This window comes from Macaca thibetana, chromosome 11 (genome assembly GCF_024542745.1).
Source record: "Macaca thibetana thibetana isolate TM-01 chromosome 11, ASM2454274v1, whole genome shotgun sequence".
NCBI classification, from domain to species: domain Eukaryota; kingdom Metazoa; phylum Chordata; class Mammalia; order Primates; family Cercopithecidae; genus Macaca; species Macaca thibetana.
In genome coordinates this window covers 66,382,529-66,398,529 of record NC_065588.1, presented here as the reverse complement: position 1 = coordinate 66,398,529, position 16,001 = coordinate 66,382,529, and the positions used below count along the sequence as shown (strand labels likewise).

General features: G+C 34.9%; 1 protein-coding gene across 1 annotated transcript in view; it reads right to left on the bottom strand.

Moving 5' to 3' along the window:
• CNOT2 (CCR4-NOT transcription complex subunit 2) overlaps positions 1-16,001 on the bottom strand; it is a 108,834-nt gene that overhangs the window by 71,483 nt on the left and 21,350 nt on the right. The gene's annotated exons all lie outside the window — the stretch shown is intronic.

Below are 16,001 nucleotides of genomic sequence, written 5' to 3'. Positions count from 1 at the left end.
TCCCATACAACAAAATGGGAATGCAACATATATTCAAGAGATACAAACCTAACTCAATATTCTATTAAGCTTTACTCCAAAAAGAAGAGCAAAAAATGTCAACTTCCATTGATGCTTCTGTCTTTCAGTCATCCAATTTCACGCATACTCCAATAGGGAATTCACTTTTTTTACATTGGGCGAAAAAATGATGGGGCTAATTTCTTAAACTGCAGAGATATAAATAAGTTCAAAATGACTTGCACTCGAGGTACCACCTCCCACAAAAAAAAAAAAAAAAAAAAGATCACTGAAGCTGAGGTGACAGCCACAAGAAATGCTATCTTTAAAATGAATATTGAAAATGAGAGTTCAAATATTCAAAGGTGGGTATACAAACAATTTGTAAATATGCATTTTCAAGACAGACATCTCTTAGCTAAGTTTGGTTAAACATTCTCCCTAAGGAAGTAGTATGTATACCTACTGAACTAATAATCTTGCTAGCCACTAAAGATTATATTCAAATTCAGAACAATTATTTAATATCAACAAACGTATTTTGTGAAGAGGTAATATATAATCTATAATTTATAAGGAGAGTGAATCAGTATTATTAAAACCAACAAACACGCATGTACATATATATATGGAGTACCTCTAAAAAGCAATCTATACGGGCAGAACATTTTTTTTTAAAAAAACAAATCATTAAAAATGAATATTACTAAATTTAAGTTTTAAAAAGAACCCAGGTGACAAAAACCTATCTTCTGGCTCCTCTTTTATGTTTGATCACAAAGGTAGTGGGAGGTGTATTTTTACTTAAGTCTGACTATCTTACAGTGTACGTTTAGCTGAAATACTTCAAGATGTCAGGCTGTATGACAAAATTGTAATTGCTGATTACCAAATTTATAAGTACCTTTGGAATTAAATATGTCTCTTTCAAAAACAACAAAGGAGCAAAGTTTTAAAAGCATATTTACTACTATAAATGTAATCTTTATCATTTAGCAAGCAATGAGGTTTTCATAAGGAAAAGTTACCAAGTGAATTGGATATTCAGGAATTGTTAAATGATGCACATTTGGCTCCAACTCAAATTTTCACGATTGTCACAAAAAGAGAGCAAGATTATTTTATTATGCATCTTCCAAATATTAACTGTTTTAATATTAGTGTTTTATAATATTAAATTGTAAAGTAGTACTTGCTTTACCATTAATACATACATGGTGACTCTGAATTCAGCGGATAATAAAGCAAAATTTCAGTCAGTACTTACAGAATAAAATGTTTTCCTTCTTATATAATATTTAGGGTCTATGAATTACCTTCAATTATATTAATGTCAGCAAAAGAATGCTGGAAATCTACAATCAGGTAAGGTAATTTTCAATACACTAATGCTGTATACATCTTTAACATAACCTAATTATATACCAAAGATAAGGACTGAATTTTATATGCTAATACCATAACAATACATATTAATATTTAATCTGTAAGAATTTATCAGATAAAAGTTCACTTTGAAGAATTATGGATTTTCATATAAAGGGAAAATCTGTTTATTATTTGCTTTGTTTCCTCTTCTGGGGATAACTGGAAATATTTCATGGCCTGGAGTTTCAATCCATAGCCACCATACTCTAATCAATGTGGGAGCTAATATTCTATACTGAAATAAGAATCATTATCTCCTTTTAATACAGAGAAAAATGACTGAAGACACTGTATTTTCTTCCAAATAAACATGAAAAGTTAACATCTATCACCACTATCTTCATCGTACTATATTAAATAAAAATATTCAGCAATAAATTATGTTGATAACCTTCATATTGGAAATGAAAGGATGTACAATAAGTCAAAGAGACAGACTGTGAAAAGGAACAAACATGAGAGAGAGCATGCACCCTAGGTGCCAAAATTTATTAAGGTTTATACACTGTTCTCCCACTAAGTCCTATAAATATTCAAGAATTCAGAAAAGACAAATATTTGCAAAACTACAATGAAATTTTCTATAAGGCAAGGGTGTATTTCATGATGAAAAAAAAAGGCTATGTTTACCCTTCTACCTTAAATAAACAGAAAACTAGACAAAATATATGAAACAATGGTTTCCAGACATCACACAACAATCTTCTCAGCACAGAGATCATCAAGAAAAAGGAACAAATATAGTGCACCCAGCTCACTGCCTGTAGAGTTTTGAGGCTGAAGCACAAGGAGGGGAAACTGGAACTAATTCTTTTTAATATATTTGATGAGCACTATAAACTCACAGATCCAAATTCACCACCTCTAAAGAGAATAACAACAACAAAACCACATGATCATAACATCTCAGAGTAAAACTGCTACAAAACAGCAATAAACAAGAATCTTAAAGCAGGGGAAAAAATACATAGAGTAACAAAGGTAGGAATGACATCAGACTTCTCATCAGAAACAATGCAAATCAGAGGACAGTGGTTCAATATATTTAAAGTATAGAAAAAAGAAAACTATCAACAAAGAATTCTAAGCCCAGCTAAAATATCTTTCAAAAATGAAGGTAAGTACAGCCATGTTAGAAGGAGGTTAGGCAATTTCTTATAAAGGTAAACAAAAGCTTACCATACAACTCAGCAACTATACCCCTAAGTATTTACCAGTACAACTGAAAACAGGTTCACACCAAAACCAGTACATGTATGAAGATGTATGTATGTTCACACCAACACCAGTACATGTATCTTCATTTCAGTGAAGATGTGATGTCCTTTAATAGGTGAACGGATAAACAGAGTATCTACACAACAGAATACTCTCAACAACAAAATGGAAGAAGCTGTTAATTCATGCAAGATGGATGAATCTTAAGTGCATTTTTGCTACAGGAAAGAAACCAGACCCCAAAGGCCACAAGTTGAACAATTCCATTAATATGACATTGCGGAAAAGGCAAAATTATAAACACAAAAAATAGACCAATTACTTCTCTCTGGCCTTAGTTTCCTAAGCTATAAAATAAAATGATTTAGATGAATCTTAACTTTTCCTTTCTTTAAACATTTTTAAAAACTTTTCCCATGTTCCCCCTCAACCCACTTCATTACTCAATAGTATTTAAACAATGGCCAAATATTTTAAAGGCTGAAAATAGTATCTAAAATATCTGTAATTGGGTAGTCATTACCACACTCAAAGTTAAAATATGAATTTCGTCAGGTTAAGACAGCTGAACCAGCTGAACAGGTTTTCTTTTTTTTAACAGAAGACATTACATTCTAGGGTAGCTATTAATTAGGACAAACTACAAGATGTGACCAATTTCACTGGAGCTCAATAAAATGTGCAGTAAATGCCCTTAACTATTATTTTTAAAATAAGGGTTCCTCAAATTCTAGAACTATGTCAAGCAACGTTTTCTTAATAGGTCGACTGCTGTCACATAAATATTTCCTTGCCCTTATGAACTAATTTTTTGCTTGATCACATGGATAAATGTTTTTAAAATTCTAAGTTGATGGGCAGATGAAATAAATATAAATAAAACTCAAGAATTTCAGTAAAATAAAAATAAATAAAACTCAAGAATACCATACCTGGTCTAGGAAAATTGCCATATTAACTAAGAACAGTTTCTCTATTTCAGTAATATAGGTTTCACAGACCTATAATTAGCATGTAAAATGAAAAGCTGCCTATATCTACAAAGAAAAACAAATACAACTTAACAATATTCTATTGAAATGAATTTGCTCTCTGGTTGTCATAATACTCTATAACAATGTTGTATGTGTCTTCCATTTTCTATAGTGGTACTACTTTTAACCCAACTGTATAGTTCTCTCATCCATACTCCAAGGAGGATTCTACACATCTGATACACAGAATTTACTCTAAGTAGAGAGTCAGGTCTATCTAAAAGGCCCACCATCTTGAGACATAGAAATTTTCTTCTACTGCAGCTTAAAAGTTTCAAATGAAGTGAATACTATAAAGGGAATCCTACTGATCTTAAACGACAAAAGTTCAATAATTTCTGAACCACAGTCTTGAAAATTAAAAGCTCTTCATTTGATTTAGGCTTAAATAAAACTGGGGTCTGAAATTCAGACAATAGGGGTTGTTTCTAGTCTTCCTGCTGCCCGAAATGTACGTATGTTTACACAAGTTGCTTAGCTTCTGTCTGATTTAATTTCCTCCTATTATAAATGGAAATAACATGGTCTAGTTCATGGTTTAGAGAAGGAGCAGCCAGCGAGGGAGATGAAAACCAAAGAGAGTATGGTAGACATCTTGAAAGTTAACTGGAATAAGTGGTTCAAGGAAGAATGTAATCAACTGTTTCAAAAAGCTGTTGATTAAAAAAAGAAAAAAAAAAAGATGAGAATTAATCTTTGGATTTAGCAGCATGGAGATCACCAACTTGGTAAACTTCACAAGATAGCTTTGGTGAAATAAATGTACTAACTAGACTGGATTCACAAGAGAACAGGAAGAGAGAAACTGGAGACAAAGTACAGACATCATTTTCAAGAAGTTTTGCCATAAAAGTGAAAAATGGTAATAGCTGAAAAAATATAGTGTTGACAGAAGGCTTTTTTTAAAGACAGGAAAAATTATGGCACAGAGGAAAATGCAGATGATACAAGATGGAGAGAGAGAAATTACTGGAGTGATGACTTTGAGCAGATGTGGAGGGCATTAATAAGAGAGAGTGGCCTTAGATAGGCACAAAGATGTATCATCAATAGAAACAGAAAAAAAGTAAATAGGAATAGATTCAGGTAGGCCATAGTAATAAAAGCTATGGAAGTTCTCATGCAGCTGTTTCTGTTTTCTTCATAAAATAAGAAATGAAGTTATCGGGTGAGCCTAAGAATATGGGAGGAAGTGTTAGAGGTCTGAGGAGAGAGGAAAAGGTCTTCTAAGAAAGGGAGAGTGAAGGGATTAGAGGAACGACAGTAGGTAGAATTGCCAAGTATCACTAAGGACCCATGGGAGGTTGGTGTTCTCCAGTCACACACAACTGCAGGCATGCAAGAACAGTATAGGTAGAAGCAGACTTAATCAAAAGTCTTCAGTATTAAGAAGCACGAGAGAAGCAATAGAATTAAGGGTATAAGCAATATAGTGATTACTAATGATGGGTAAGAAAACAGAGAGTAAGAAAAGAAGTGAGAATATCTCAGTAAGTACTAGCCATATTGCCTTTCTTCGTGTTTCTCAAACACATCCAGTCAGTTCTCAATTTAGGGTCTTTACATTTGAGGCTCCTTTTCAATGATCTTACCCCAAATCTCCAAATGCCAAGAGGTTAACATGTCTGCTTGACTATCTCTTTTCAGAAAGGCTTTCACTGAACACCCAACAGTCTGAATTTTGTTCTCATTTGTTTTCTGTTTGTATCCCTTATGTTCCTTAAGCAGAAGAACCTTGTCTATTAAGCTTATCACTGTTATCACAAGTACCTACAATAAGTGATACATAACAGATACATTTTACTGAATAAATGAAACACAAGAAATATACTAAATCCATTATTAACTTTAATTTTATGGAAACATCATTTTCCTTACAAGGACTGCAGCAGAAGCATCTTGTCTAGTAAGAAAAAGACCAGCAACCAGAAGGTTAATCTTAAAAGTTAGTTCCTACCAAATCAAATACTTTTAAATGTACCTTTATTCCCCCTTGAGAGTCTGATGTAGGACAAGCTTTTTCTTTGAGTGTAGGATTAGTAATTAACTTTTCACACAATGTTTTGTATAATGCACTTCTATAATGCATCTTTTAAGATGTCCAGTTTCAATTTTGTTTAAAGTTGAACGAGACCTTAAAGACAACTAAATAGCAGAATCTTTCTGAAATTTTACAAACACTTTCTACTTTTTTAAATAGCTGTCTCAGCATAGCAAACACTCATGGTTGATATTCTAAAAGCCCTTTTATCTGTGACCACCATAGTTGTCCAAATATTCAAACTTTCCCACATGGTTCAAGAGTAAATGCTGGTTGGGCACAGTGGCTCATGCTTGTAATCCCAGCACTCTGGGAACCAAGGCAGGCAGATCACCTGAGGTCAGGAGTTCAAGACCAGCCTGGCCAACATGGCAAAACCCCATCTCTACTAAAAATACAAAAATTAGCCAGGCTTGGTGGTAGGCGCCTGCAATCACAGCTGCTCAGGAGGCAGAAGCAGTAGAATCGCTTGAACCCAGGAGATGGAGGTTGCAGTGAGCTGAGATTGTGCCACTGCACTCCAGCCTAGCCAAGAGACCCTGTCTCAAAAAAAAAAAAAAAAAAAAAAAAAAAAAAAAAAAAAAAACAAAACGTAAATGCGATCAGTCTAAGTCAATATGGTAATCCTATCCCCCTTGTCAGTAATTGATTTATGAAAGGACATTTGAACCAATCCTGGCTGGTGAGACATAAGGGAAAAACTGATGGTAGGATTTTAGAAAAGAAAGAAAAACAGTCCATCTTTCCCCAATAGCTGTTATATCAGAACAGCACAACTAGAGCTACTATATCCATCTTGTAACCATAAAGAGAGATAGCCTGTGGACAAGCTGACACTCTGACAATGGTAGAACAAACAAAAATAATCTAACCTTGAAATTAATTATTAAACAACCACACAAAACCTTCCATTCCTCCAGATATGTGAGAAAATAGTTTTCCATACTGTTTAGTCAGTTGAACCAAAAGCTTCCTAAACCTCTGGGCTTATCCACACCTAATCCTTTAGCAATTTGTAAAGAACTTTATATAAAGTCCTTCCAAACCATTCACCGTGCTTTTCATTAAAACAACAGCTCTGTTTTTCTACGCTCATATTTTCTTCACTTAGATCACGTTTAAAGTAAAAGTTACATTAACACTCACATAAAAACAGATTCTTGTTAAGCATATAACTAACCTGGTGGAGAAAAGGGTACAAGGGTAAACTAGAGAGTAGTTTACTAACTATAAATGTTCAGAATACTCAGGACTAAGAATCTAAAATAATGGTTTGTTTAAAAGAGGTCAGTTAAGTGCAGGTTTAAGAATACTGGTTACGAACATATTTCTGTATATATTAATATCTTTATTTAACAAATGGATATTTTCCTATGAGGAGGAAGAAGGCAGCTAAAAAGCCCCATAAAAACTTAGAACTTACATTTCCAGGAGAAACATTAAAATTAGAGTTAACCTAGAATCAAAGAAGTAGGGGTATGAGTCTACTCTAAGAACAGTGGAAGTATACTATTAATGTAAAGAACTTTTACCTCAATATGTGTTGTTTCACTGCTACTGAATTGAGAATATTTGAAAAATTGTGCAATTTAAAATTTTCAGGCAGTGCAGACAAAGGTATTGTTTGCTTTACTAAGAACTATGTTCCAGTTTATCATGTGTTATACTAAGGATAACCACAGCAGCTTGCCATTTATAGGTGATACCAGTATTCCCTGTTAAGAAATACTAGAGTAACTAAACAAATTGTTTCACACAGAAATTTACCAGAGATTTTGAAACAAGTATTTAATAATAAAATGGTCAAAAATCTTTGATATTAATAATCAGAGACTCTTCTAACTTCCTTCCAAAAATACTGAGCCCTACTATATGCCAGGTAGTAAATAAAACTCTGTGTTTGCCAATTGTTCTCTATGGATTTATAAAGCACTAATTATAATGAACACAAGGTCACAAATGGCAATAATATTCAAACTTTTATTAGCAATACTTTTTCACTAAGGAATGTATTTCCTATGTATTACACATAACTTACGTTCACCTAATATATAGTAGGCACTAAGCTAAATGTCTCGTGGGCTGGAAAAGACAGAATTCTTAACCAGGTTCTATAAATCTTCAGTCTTTTGACTGAATGCAGAGGGTACATAAACTTGGCTGGGGTAAAAAAGATCTTTAATTTTACAAACCTCTAACTGAAATTTAGTGTTTCCTTAATTTAAAATGTAGGTAACAAGCCACAGTGGTGCTAGAGGCACCTGTGATGATTTTTGTTACCACTAGAAACCATAGATATTTTCGTATCACTTTAGTTGCTTCAAATCTCAAATTATCATTTATATTCATCACAAGTCTAAAAGTTATTAATACCATATACCAGTAGACTTCCTGTTGATATGCATGATACTGAGTTTGTTTAGTCAATATTTTAAAAACTGTACTTCAATATAACTGTTGCCCTCATAAGCATATGTATTTAATTTTGCACATGTAAAATATTTTTGAGAAGAGGTCTACATTCTTCACCAGAGAGCCAAAAACGTTCATGGAACAAAAAAATATTAATAACCTCTGGATGAGAATATCACAGCATGAACAAGGTTGTTGGCAGAGAGTAACTTAGAACAGTAAAGAGCTTTAAAAAAAATAATAATAATAAGCCTCAGAGCAAAATTGAGTTGAAACACCTTGTTTCAGAGATACATTGTAGTCTGGTAGGCTTAACCTTGTTTAAGGTCTCATACACCTAATTAGTGGCAGAGTGAGAGAAAACAGAATCCGGAATTTCTGATTCACAACCCAGGGCTAAGTCAACTTTGATGTGACTTGGTTGTAAGAAAGCAAGACAGGGCAAAGACACTGAAAATACATGCCAAAAAGTTATTAGGGAAAGACATAAATTATACAGGAAAAAGAGCTAGTTTGAAAAAGAAAATGATGGGTGAGATGTTAAAGCATTTTGAAAATACATGTTGCAGCATAAGATGCCAACTCAAATGTTTAAAAAGACTAGTCTGAAAACAGGTATGATCCTTTTTGCATACCGGACATGTATAAACATTCCAAATGCCATTAAAAATTATTGTTTCTCCCACATTTCTTGAAACATGGACTTATTATTTTGTTTTCCCACTACATAGAAACACGAGTACAGTAAAAATTTTACTTGTGGCTGGGTGTGGTGACTCACACCTGTAATCCCAGCACTTTGGGAAGCCAAGGTAGGAAAAATCGCTTGAGCCCAGAGTTCGAGGCCAGACCAGGCAACATAGTGAGACCCCATCACTACAAAAAAAAATTGTTTTTTTAAATAAGCTGAGCGTGGTGGCACACGCACCCTGTAGTCCCACCTACTTGGGAGGATCACTTGAGCCCAGAAGTTCAAGGCTGCAGTGAGCTCTGATTGCACCACTGCACTCCAGCCTGGGAAAAAGAACAAGACCCTGTCTCAGAAAATAACAAATAAATTTTACTTCCTTCTGATCCTTTGATAAGAAAAACCACCACATAGGCACAACAGTAAATAACAAATGGCAGTGGGTATCAATGTCAAAGAGACAAGAGAAAGTAGCAAAAACTATGGCAAACCAGAAATTCCACAGACCACCTAAAGAAGGTAGTTGCTGCTACTCTACTCTAGCTAATTGCTACCAAGAGAACTGTCCACCCAGAATTCTATATGGATCAAAAGCATCCTTCAAAAATGAAGGTGAAATAAAGATGTTTTCAGATGAAAGAAACTAAGAGAATTCATTGCTAGCAGACCTGCTATAAAGAAAGGAAGATTCTTTGGACAAAATGAAAATAATATCAGTAGAAAACTTAGAGTTTTATGAATGAAAGGGAAAAAAATGGAAAATATGCATGTATACATGTTAGACCAGGAGTTGGCAAACTTTTTTGTAAAGGGTCAGATAGTAAATACTATGTAAAGGGTCAGATAGAATATATTTCAACTCTCACAAGCCTAACAGTCTCCGGTGTAACTAATCAATTCTGTACTGTAGTGCAAAAGCAGCCAGGGACAATATATAAACTAACAAATGTGGCTGCATTCCAACAAAACTTTATTTACAAAAAGCAGATGTTAGGCTAGACTTGGCCTGCAGTCATAGTTTGCAATCCCTGTGATAGACTATTCTTTTCCTCTTAAATCCTTTAAAACATGCATGATAGTTTAAAGCAAGTGACCTCACTGTGTGAAGAGTATCTGAAGTATACAAATGTAATACATATGAAACTACAACATAAAAGGGGATGAGTAAAGGGAACTACATGCTGACAAGGTTTCCACATTCCACTTGAAGTGATGTAAGTGCAAAGGAATGAGCTGTGTACTCAAAAAAGACCTCTTCAAGACTTAACCCCCAGGACCTCTGAATTTCACCTTATTTGGCAACAGAGTCATTGCAAATCTCACCAAATTAATAGGAAGTCATACCAGATTTACGAAGGCCCAAATCCAATGACTTGTGTCTTCAGAAAACAAAGGAGCGATTTAAGTACAGAAACACGGTGGGAAGAGAAAGAAGACCATGTGAAAACAGAGGCATAGACTGGAGTGATGCAGGGATAAGCCAAGGAACATGAAAGATTGCTGGCAATCACCGAAACTAGAAGGAAGGATTCTTCCCTACACCCTTCAAAGGATTCATGGCCTTGATGACACTTTGAGATCTGGGGCTTCCAACCTCCAGAACCATGAGAGAATAAATTTCTGGTATTTTAAGCTACACAGTTTGTGGCAATTTATTATAGGAGCCCTAGGAAACTAACATAATAAGTAAATTCTGGAAAGTTAAGAATGTGCATTGTAATCCCTAAAGTAATCTCTAAAAAACTACACAAAGAATATACTAAAAAATTCAATAAGTAAAGTGCAATATTAAAAGTAGTCAGATAATCCAAAAGATGGCAGGAAAGAAGCATCAATTACATGAGTGAAAAAGCAAATGGAGCAAACAGAAAATTTAAAACTGCAAATGGTTTACCTAAATCCACATAGATCAATAATTGTATTAGACATAGATAGTCCAAAAGAGACTGTCAAAATGGTTTAAAAAAAAAAACAAACACACAATATGCTGTCTACAGGAAACATGCTTTAAATAGAATAAGAGTTAAGTAAACAGGTGAAAAAAGATATACCATGCAAAAAGTAAACAAAGATAAGCTGGAGTGGCTACCTTAACATCAGAATAAGTACATTTCAGAGCAATAAAAAATACTACCAGGGCTAAGAAACATATGTTAAATAATGATAAAAAGGCCAACTCACCAGGAAGACATAATACCCCCTAAATGTGTATGCACTTACAACAGAGCTTCAAGTTAAAAATAGCAAAAACTGATAAGACTGAAAGAAATTAACCATTCCAGCATTACATTTGGAAATTTCAATACTCCTCTAAGTAATTATAAAGCAAGTAAACAAAAGTCAGCAAGGATACAGAAAAACAGAACACCATCATTAACCAACTAGATCTAATTGACATTTATAGAATACAATTTCAACGGCTGGGCGCTGTGGCTCACGCCTGTAATCCCAGCACATTGGGAGTCCAAGGCGGGCAGATCACCTGAGGTCAGGAGTTCGAGGCAAGCCTGACCAACATGGAGAAACCCTGTGTCTACTAAAAATACAAAATTAGCCGGGCACGGCAGTGCATGCCTATAATTCTAGCTACTGGGGAGGTTGAGGCAGGAGAACCGCTTGAACTTGGGAGGTGGAGGTTGAGGTGAGCCAAGATGGTGCCACAGCACTCCAGCCTGGGCAACAAGAGAGAAACTCCAGCTCAAAAAAAAAAAAAAGAATACATCATCAACAAAGGTAGATTACAAATTCCTAAAAGGGGAAAATGAAACATTCATTGAATTAATTGCATCTTAGATCATTAAAAAAAAAAAAAAAAAAACAAAGTTAAAAGAACTGAATTTGTACAAATGATATTCTCTGACACTAAGAGAATTATACTAGAAAATGACATGAGAAACTGGAAAGTATCTCCAAATACATAAAAATTGAACTGTGCATATCTAAGTAATCCATGGTCATAGAGGTATTATAAAGGGAAATTTAGAAATATTTTGAACTGATTGGAAATAAAACATATAATTTGTAGGATGTAACCAAATTAGTACTCAATGGGAAATTTAGAATTTCATGTGCTTATCTTTGAAAAGATCTCAAGTCAATCACCTAAGCTTACATCTCAAAAACCTTGAAAAAGGGCACAAAATAAGCCAAAAGTAAACAAAAATAATAAAGATGACAGGAAAAAACACAGAAAATGAAAAAAAGAACTAAAGAAAACAGAAAATTTAATTCTTTAAAAGGAAAATCACCAAAACTGATGCACCTCTTAAGGCAGACTGACAAAGAAAAAAGTCAGAAACTACCAGTATCAGGATTAATACAGAAAATATATAACCCACAGGCATTAAAAGGATAATAATACCAGAATAACTCTATAAAAATAAATTCAGCAACTTAGATGAAATGCACCTATTCCTCAAAAACTTCAAACTACTAAAACTTACTCAGAAAAAAACTCAAAAAACCTGAAAAATCTTATACCTACAGAAAAAAAACGAACTCACAGTTGAAACAAAGAAAGGAAAGGGAAAGGGAAAGGGAAAGGGAAAGGAAAAGAAAAGGCAGACAGAAAGACAGACAAACTCTCCAGGTTTGGTAGTTTTACTAGTCAACTCTACCAAAACATTTAAAGAAGAAATAATACCAACTTGACATAATGTTTTCCAGAAAATGGGAGACAAAACACTTAAGTCATTTTTGAGGCATTACTGATACCAAAACTAAAAACAAGAAAACAATAACAAATAAACAAAAATTAAAGACCAATATTCCTCATATATACAAAGGCAAAAATTCTCAACAAAATATTAGCAAATCAAATTCAATAAAATGCCCAAAGATCTATGAACAAGTAAGGTTTATCCAGAGAAAATAAGACTGACTTAATTGTCAAAATTCAATCAATGAAAAAAACATAATTGGAGAAAACTACTTGAAAAGAAAACAAAAACTTAGTGCTCTGGGGAGTGTTCTAAGGGAATACAGCAAATGAAAAACTATTTTATTTTAAATAATCTACTAAATCTCAATAGAAATAGCAAGAATCTATAGTATCTGAGCCACAGTGCCCCTTTCTTCCCTCTGCCAGCTCAGCATAATGAAATTTCTACTCCTGGCAGATGGAGTCAGGACAGGGCTCTCTCCCTGCTGAGTTTCCAGTCAAGGGTTAGAGTATCTTTCCAGGACACACAAGCCAACAGAATTTCTTATACTCAACTCCCTCACTTCTGCCACCAGCCTCAAAACACAGGCAGAGGCTCTAACGTAAACATGACAGGCCTAGAACACAGGGGCCCCATTTGCCTTCAACCCATCTCATTCGTAAGACAGTGGTTACACACAGGGATAGGCAAGCCAAACAGACTGGAAGTTACCACCCTGCCCAGTGGTAGTGGCTCAGAGATTATGCTGCAGAGGAGTAGACCTAAGAGCAGAAACTCTAAAAGCCTCCCCAAAAGAAAAGACTTTATTTCCAGATTCAAGTCCAAGGGTACCCTCAAAAATATGGAGATTTGGGCAGTAAGCAACTAAAAGGAAGCTGGTAGCTCTAAGGCAGGAGAACAAGTTAAACCACAGGTCAGCTAATGTACCAAAGAGAACTGGGAAGAGAGACAGCTAGGAAGAGACCTCCTCGGTTCATAAAAAACACTGAAGACTAGCCTCAAAAAATGCCCCTACAAAGGGGCCAAAATTTAATTTGATCTGACTGTGGAGAAATTTATGATCCAGAGAACTGCTAATAACAAAAGAGTAGTCACCAGCAGTTAGTAAAGGCTATCACATCTGGGTGTGACACCAACAGAAGCAGAGGCTTTAACAGATACGTATAAGTGAAAGAGACAATCGTAAACAGTCCTACTAAAATCACTGTCATCCCAATATAACTGCCCATGTCCAAGGCTGTACCCTCTAATGAGTGACAACAGGCACTTCACACTGCAAGAAATATAAAACTTCATTGAAATAGCCCGGCCAAGCCATTAAACAAGCAAACAATAAGCACAAAGGATAGGAAGAATCAGTGTCCAGAGATGCTGCAAAGTTTATGTAAAACGTCCAGCTTCTCACCCACAAATTATGACATACAAATAAATAGAAGTAATTTATACACAGGGTACAAAAAGCAGTCAACAGAAACTGCCTGTTTAAGAGCCACGATGTCAGACTTAGTAAGACTTCAAAGTAGTCACTAAAAATATATTCAATAATTTCAGGAAATCACGATCAAAGTAGTAAAGGAAGGTATGATGACAATGTCTTATCTTTAAGAAAGAGATAAGAAAAAAAGATATTATGTAGTTAACAAGTAAAATGACTGAACTGAAATATTCAGAGGCTCAAAAATAAGAGGGGCTCAACAGTATATGTGAACCAGGAGAACGCAAATTTGACGACAGACTCATAGGGTTGTGCAATTCAGAGAAAAATTAATAAAGAAATGTGAACAAAGCCTCAGGGGAAAAAAAAGCATAGGACACTATTAAGTGAATCAACATATGTGTAATGGGAGCATGAAGAAAGGAAAGAGAGAAAAGAACAGAAAAATAGTTCAGGAAATAATGGCTGAAAACCTCAGAAACTGAAGAAAAACACTAATCAACACATCCAAGAAGCTCAATGAACTCCAACTAGGATAAACAAAACAATTCATGCCCAGAAACATCATAGCACAAAATGCTGGAAGCCAATGATAAAGAGAGACTCTTGAAATCAGCAAGAGAAAAGTGATTTGTCACAACTAACTTCTCATCAGAAATAATGATGGCTAGAGTGATGTAGGATGACATATTCAAAATGATGAAAGAAAAAACTGTCAATAAAGAATTTTATATCCAGCAAAACTATCCTTCAAAAAAGGCAAAATAGGCCGGGTGCGGTGGCTCATGACTGTAATCCCAGCACTTTGGGAGGGCGAGATAGACAGATTACCTGAGGTCAGGAATTCAAGACCAGCCTGGCCAACATGGCAAAACCCCATCTCTACTAAAAATACATAAAATTAGCTAAGCATGGTGGCAGGCACCTGTAATCCCAGAACTCTGTACTCTGGAGGCTGAGGCAGGGGAATTGCTTGAACCCAGGAAGCAGAGGTTGCAGTAAGCTTATATTACACCACTGCACTCCAGCCTGGGTGACAGAGAAAGACTCCATCTCAAAAAACACAAATAACAAAAAACAAAAACAAAAAGGCAAAATAAACATGGAGATTAAGATGCATTGGTAGAATTCACTGCTAGCAAACCTGACTGATAAAAATAATTATGTAATTATAAAAGACAGTATAAATACAAACTTTCTCTCCTTTTACATGATAAAAAGAAATTACACAAGCAATATGTAAAGTGTATTGTTGGGTCTATAACAAATAGAAATGTACTATATTTGACTATAATAGCACAAAGAAGGTTGTTGAAAAGTAAGCTATTTTGGAGTAAGGGAAAGAAACAAGATGGTAACCCAAGTCCACAGGAAAATTGGAGAGAACCAGAAATATCAAATAAGAAAGTTAATGTAAGAAATTCTATAAAATTATACTTGGTCTCCTCCTTTCTCTCAGATCCATTAACCCTTTTCTCCTTTGCCCCAAGAATACTCACTGGCAGCACTTGTGGCTGCAGCATTTACCCCAAGATAACTTTGCATGAAATACTTCGCTTTTATTATTATTTTTGTATTGCTCTAGCATATCAACTTTGTAAACAAAAGACATCATTGTATTTATAGCAATCGGTTTTTAGTGGTAGTATTTCCATACATCAAGTATTTCTTGATTGCTGAAAATGTCAAATCCTCGAAAATGTGGCATTCCTACATGTGATGCTAACATCATTCTCAAACAATTGTTGGCCAAAGATTCATTTGATGAATCCAATTTTTCTGAAATAATTATAATGATTCAGATGATTCTGATGTTAGTTTTGTTTAGAAATAACTCCAAGAGCCGGGTGTGGTGGCTCACGCCTGTAATTCCAGCACTTTGGGAGGTTGAGGTGGGCAGATCATGAGGTCAGGAGTTCGAGACCAGCCTGGCCAACACGGTGAAACCCTGTCTCTATTAAAAATACAAAAATTAGCTGAGCGTGGTGGCGGGTGCCTGTAATCCCAGCTACTTGTGAGGCTGAGGCAGGAGAATCCTTTGAACCTGGGAGGCAGAGGTTGCAGTGAGCCAAGATAGCGCCAC